Source organism: Meleagris gallopavo, chromosome 5 (assembly GCF_905368555.1).
Source record: "Meleagris gallopavo chromosome 5, MGAL_WU_HG_1.1, whole genome shotgun sequence".
In the NCBI taxonomy this organism is placed as follows: domain Eukaryota; kingdom Metazoa; phylum Chordata; class Aves; order Galliformes; family Phasianidae; genus Meleagris; species Meleagris gallopavo.
In genome coordinates this window covers 16,256,030-16,262,549 of record NC_139408.1, presented here as the reverse complement: position 1 = coordinate 16,262,549, position 6,520 = coordinate 16,256,030, and positions in this window count along the sequence as shown.

Below are 6,520 nucleotides of genomic sequence, written 5' to 3'. Positions count from 1 at the left end.
GAGGGCTGTAAATCAGGCTGTCCATACACAGCAGGTCAGGCCGTCCCCTGAACACACCGAGATGAATGTTTCTGGGAACCAACAAAGGAAACATTTCAGGTGCACACAAGTGAAGGGGGGGAGGTGTGCTGATGGCCTCTGAACTGCCCCCAAACTCTGCTATTCCAAAGCTTTCATGGTCATTACAACCCTCCTTTATGACAAATAGATCAGAAACATCGGCCGTGGGAAAATTCCAGTCATTTTGGAAGTTTGGGGAACGTGGCCCTGCCAGGAAGAAGTCAATATCCTGGCACAGTCCTGTGGTGCCACTGGTGCTGGAAGCCAAGAGGTCAGGTCTGCTATTTATCATGTCAATATTTCCCTGTTTGAGTAGGGCCATTGGATTGAGCTGAAAGGAGCTGAACGTTGACTTTAGCTCACCTGTGGAGATAGGTGGACTTTGCACTGGCTTACAAAACATCTGCATGGACCATCAGGAACCAAAACAGGCCTCCAGTGGGGTAACATCTCTGGTTGTAAAAGAGAAGTCAGACAGCAGAGCACATTCCAGCCCTGCTTGCTTTGCAGCTCTAATGATACCCTTTGGATTTTGTTCACCATTTAAATGCTATGGTTGCATTCCTTTGACTTGTGGTCCAGCAGAAGGCTTGGTGTACTGTTATGTGCTTTGTGGTGAGGTCAGAGCTCAGAGGACTGAGGGGGGCTAGCAAGGCTGATGTGAGCCCTGGCAGACAGGCATGGTGGACAAGGATTGCCTGCAAGTAAGGTTGTCCTTAGTTGCCCTCACTATTCTAATTCTGCTCTGCTAATCAGCTCAAGGTCAGCTTAAGATGCCTCACGACGATGGGCATGTATGTCAGTTGCAGCTGAAAGGCCTTTGCTCTTTCTACACGGAAATGATTTGTCCATTGCTTTCAATCACCTTCCCATTTGTCAGGCTGTCTGCTGAATGCCAGTTGATAAAAACGATAAGAATGAGGCACAAATTAAACTTTCAGTTGAACAGATGGCAGTGTGGTGAGAATGGCAAATAATGTTTCAATGGAAATTGCAGCAGTGCCCAACGGTCCTGTGAGTGGCTGACAAGAGCGCTTTTAGGCAGGCTAAGTGTTGGGAGAGCCTATAAGCCAGACAGACCGCAGAAAGCCTGAACATTCTTGTACATCTAGGAGTTGTAAGGAATAAGACTCTTTAACAGGGTCTGTTGTGATAGGAAAAGGGGAAATGGCTTCAAATTAAAAGTGAGGTCATTTAGATTAGACATAAAGAAGTTTTTTTACAGTAAAGGCAGTGAGGGGCTGAGATGGGTCCAAAACTCTGCTACTGCAGTGTGTGTGCTGCCACACCATGACTCTGCCCTCCACGTTTGTTTATAGACAAGCCTTGGAGAAGCACGTTTGTGAGAGCCTTTCTGAAATGTGGGTATATTTATAAAACATTTCAATAGAACTTTTAACGTTGTCCTGACATTTCCCTTAGGAGTTGGTAACAGAGACATAACGGACAGGAAATTGCTTCTTAATCTCTCTTCCCCTTTCTGTGTATGATTCAGCTTCATGTCCCAGAGTAGCCTGATACAAGTTTTTGCTTCTTATAGAAGGATTTCTAGTCACACAGGCAGAAATGATAATGGGTTGGAGAAAAGAAAATTAAAAAACAATATTTTCTTTGCTTTGTTCCCACTTCTTTTCATGGGCCAGGATCAATAGCAGTGAACTTTGGTCTTGCAGCGCTTGAAGGCACCGCTGAAAATTGTGGCCTTTTTGTGGTAAGACATTTAAAACAAACACCTCCACCTCACCCTGAAACGAGAAATAAAACCAAAAGCAACCGACCAACCAAACAAAAAAAGCACCTCAAATCTAAGCCTGTTCCAGCTTAAACAAATGACACCAATGGAGATCAAAGGACGTGACATTTAAATGGGAAATGAAGGAAGCAGAACATAGGGGAGAAGAGGTGACTTGGCCAACCAAGGTCGGAGACAGTTTTATGCTGCAGTATTCAAAGCCCAGACTTTTGTTTTCAGGCAAATTGTAGATTTTTGTAGGGATGTGAAAGGTACAATGCTGCTGGAATGAATAAATCTAGACCCAAGCACCGAGACTCTGGCTTTGTGCTGTCCATGATGACAATAGCACACAGTCACAGGAGAGGCAGTGCAGTATGGTTCCTCTGTTTTACATAAGACCACTGCTCAACTCAACAGATCTGAGTAACAACTGAAGTCAATTAAATTAACCAGACAAGAAAAACAGCTACACCCATTTCAGCGTGGACATGTGCAATTGCAAGCAATTACTCTGATTAACCTTCTCACGGTCATATAAATTCAGCACCTGGCCAATAAGGTGCACACGTGTCTGTGCTGAGGATTTTGCTCCAGGCAAGAGGTGTGCTCTGTGAGAGGATCCTTTTTATTTGCCTTTTTCCCAGTCATTTCCCAGAAGCCTTAAATTTTTCCGTAGCCTTCCTTATCTTTTTTGGCTTGACCTGAGTTGTATTTGCCATTGACGCATTTGTTGTTAGCAGTGGGTGGGAGAGCACTGCTACAGGATCACACCATCTTTAAGTCAAAAGTCACCATTCGCATCAGAGGAGGAACTTCCCCATCTTTGCAATCAAGCAGCCTCTACAGGAGTCAGAAGAAGTCCATTCTTCCAATGAGCCCAGAAAAACACTGACTGAAGGCAAATTGTTGGATAACATTGATGTTATGGTTCAATTTTATATTGCTGTGTACACACAGTGCTTGTTACCATAAGGGCCAATGTGTCAGATCGATTATCAGCAGCCTTGCACTAATATCAATAATATCTAAGATTTTCCTATAAACCCCCATAGAAGTGGGTGTCTGCTGTTTTTGTTCAGGATTACAGCAGATTGTTTTTAGATTAAACTTTATATATGACTCACATTCTCAGCTTGAGCACAGTGCGGTTGCCAACAGGAATGAAGTGAATTTAGACAATTTGTGAATCAGTCCATAAACCACGTAGAGAAGATTCAGATGTAGAAATGATCAGTCACCTGTAATGCAATCTCAGTGGTGTATTCAGGTTCAGTAAATTTCTCACTCAGAAATAGGAAAAAAAAAACCAACAGAGGTTATCCTCTTATTGGTGTAATTGTTCTCATGTTCTTTCTGGTCAGCATTTGTCCACACCCATCTTAAATTTGTCAGTAAATGGAACGTGAGAATATTAACTTCTGTACAAATGGGAGCTTTTGTAATGATCTCCTCCTCCCTGTGCCATTCATCTGTGTGCTAAGGGTTCCACCTCCGCAAGACCACATACTCCGTGCTCTGAAAGACCTCCTCCTCTCCTTCTCCTCTTCTCCTCCTTTCCATTAGAGGAAGGTTATTATTTAGTCAGAGTTACAATATGTTGCTGGTATCTCTTGCTGGAACATCTCAGGGCTCAGGCTCTGGCTGAGATGATGAGCATCCAGCTAAATTAGGGGATTTTCCCTGTGCTAGGGGATTACGGTGCATCTGAAAACATGCACTTGCAATGGAAAAGGACTTCAGATTGCTAAACAAAAACAAATGATGTGTCTCAAATTGTCTTTCTGAAAAAGACAAACAACCTCTTGACTCTCAAACCCCAGTATGAGAAATTTCCAGGACGATGGAATCATTGTGTAGAGTTTCTTGCCGCCACTATATGATGTAAAGGAAAACTGTGTGGTGACAAACAGCTCTGTCCTATGGCAGTATTAGATATACCACGGGTGGATTATTCACTTTCCAACTTGCCTTTGAGTCCTGGCATTTTACATTTTCCCCTTTATACTCCTCATAATACAGCTTTGGAGCAGATGATGGTTCTCTGTCCAGAGTTATACGCTGTTTTCTGAGATATCTGGAATTGAGCCTTTATAGAATAATCAAAAAGAGATTTTTTTAAAGCAATATTGCTAATGGATGAAGGCTTCTTTTTATATCTTGCCAATTACAAATCTCTCTATTCTTAGGCCATTAAGCAGTTTAAAATAGAGTTGAATAGGACACTGAGTAAAATCAGGAAGTGTTTTTGTATGGCTGTCATACATGGCTTGGGTGTAGACATCTTAATCCAGGACATGAGCTCAGAATGACCTGGCCCTTGTTCCCCTTAAAGCTATGTTGTGTTGGGATGCTTGGGGGTTCTGCGAGCAGTTGTACCAAGAAAGAAAGGCAAGTAATATACCAATTTGCAGCATTTCATTTTTGTGTAAGAGCTTCTATTTGTATTAAGGGAATGTGTTTATTTTAGGATCAAATAGAAGTCCTAGTAATGAAACAAAGTAGGGTCATTTTCCCTTTTGAGTTCTATGACTTCTCATAGAATGCTTTCTGTGCAGAATTAGTTTACCTATGAAGCAATTAATGTGTACTCTGAAAAACTGTGTTGATAGAAAGTAGCAGATAACCACAGACTGTCCTTCCCTGACTTTGTGTTGTAAGATCTGAGTCAGCCTATATGATTCCTATTCATCGTCTCTGTCTGCTGTGTGCTTCTGCTGCTGCCAGTGCAGCTCAGGTGAGTTTATCTGCAAGGACAGGCTCCCAGTTCCATTACACGTTGTTATGTGGAAGCCTCTGGGCTGACCTAAAGCCCACTGACTCTGTTGGACCACACTGCCCATTGCACTGCAGTAATCGGCCCCTCACTACAGGAAAGACATTGAGGCCCTGGAGCGTGACCAGAGAAGGGCAACGAAACTGGTGAGGGGTCTGGAGCACAAGTCTTATGAGGAGCGGCTGAGGGAGCTGGGATTGTTTAGTCTGGAGAAGAGAAGGCTCAGGGGAGACCTCATTGCACTCTACTTCCTGAAGGGAGGTTGTGGTGAAGAGGGGTTTGGCCTCTTCCCCCAGGCAACAAACAGGACCTGGGGAAATAGCTGCAAGTTGTACCAGAGGAGGTTTAGGTTAGACATGAGGAAAAGCTTTTTCTCTCAGAGAGCGGTCAGGCACTGGAATGGCCTGCCCAGGAGGTGGTGGAGTTGCCGTCCCTGGCAGTGTTCAAGAGGCACCTGGATGAGGAGCTGCGAGATATGGTTTAGTAGCTTGTGGTAGCAGTGGTAATGAGAAGATGGTTGGACTAGATGATCTTATAGGTTGTTTCCAACCTTGTGATTCTATGATTCTATGATAGTGCTGGGAGAGCCATTAATTTGAAATTGAAAACAAATCTGAGTTTTGACAAATTGTAGGAAGCTTTTACAGAAATTTCTGTATCCATGTTGATCTCACCTGCCTTCTTGAAGTGCCTGGAGACTGAGTTTGAACATTTGGGCCAATCTTTTTACATGGAAAAGACTCCTTTCGGTGGTGGTTCCCAAGACAAGGGTAAACATCGCCATTGTTCTGGGCTTTGTGAAAGCCATGAAGACATCTCTCTGTTGTCAGTGCCATGGAGGCCATTTCACCCCATGCAGTGAAAAAGGACTTTCCACTGAGACACTGCCATGACTCTGGATATGACTGAAGAAAACGCAGAATGCATTTTTATGGTCAACAAATAGTTATGATTTTAATGAGCAATAGAATACACTGGAAAAAATATTTTGAGATTGTTGTTGCTGGTTTTTTTTTTTTTTTTTTTTTTTTTTAAGAACAAAATAACAAGGAGCTATCTTATAAGGAATGTAGATCTGGTGTTTTAACAATTCCTAGGGAACACTTGAAACGTTAGGACTCGGTTAGGAAGGCTTTCTTAGGAAAGCATCTGCTAGAAGAGGCCGTGGCTGGAAGATGGCTGCTTTTAACCTGCCTTGTGAGGGTTGGTTTCTTCTCACTTTGTGGTATCTGAGCAAAACAAGTGTCCCTACTTCAGCTGTTGCCAATCAGAGACTAGCAATTACTGGGGGAATGTGAGCACCTGGTTTCAAGGTGCCTTTTCTTCCCTGTCCACGGCACTGGTGTTGCCTTCCCACTCTGCCTACTCCCTTCCCATGTTTCTCCCAGCTCTGTGTTACTCCTTCTAAAACACATGCCTGTCTCCCTCTTGTCCAGAGTTATTGCCTTTCTCTTCCAAGCATCTCTGAACATACTGCTCCTCCAACTTCAGTAGCAAATCCTGCTAGCATGACTGAAGAGAAGCAAGCCAGCCCTCTGCCCTGTTCTTCCATCATCTGACTGAAACAAATGCTGTTTCCAGCTCACGGCCTCTGTACGTTGCCAAGTGCTCATGTGGCTAATGATGTGGTTCAGGTGAGTTTATTTGCAAGCCTTGGCAGGCTTTAGGCATGTTTGGGAGATTTTGATGTGTGTTTGCAATGTGGATTGCCTTTGTCAAAGAGAAAAAATGTATGAGTTTTCACCTCATTCTGTTTCGGAGAAATTAATTAGCTTTAGTCCTCAGAATGCTGGAGCAAAACTGTGCATAGATGTCACTGTTTATATCATTTTGATGGCTAACTGGAACCTGCAAAGGGAAGCTTTTTGCTCTGGGAACAGAGCTCAGCAAGATCATATGAACTTTGCATCCTTTGGTGGGCTAACTTTGCAATTTTACTGAAACTTCTGGAG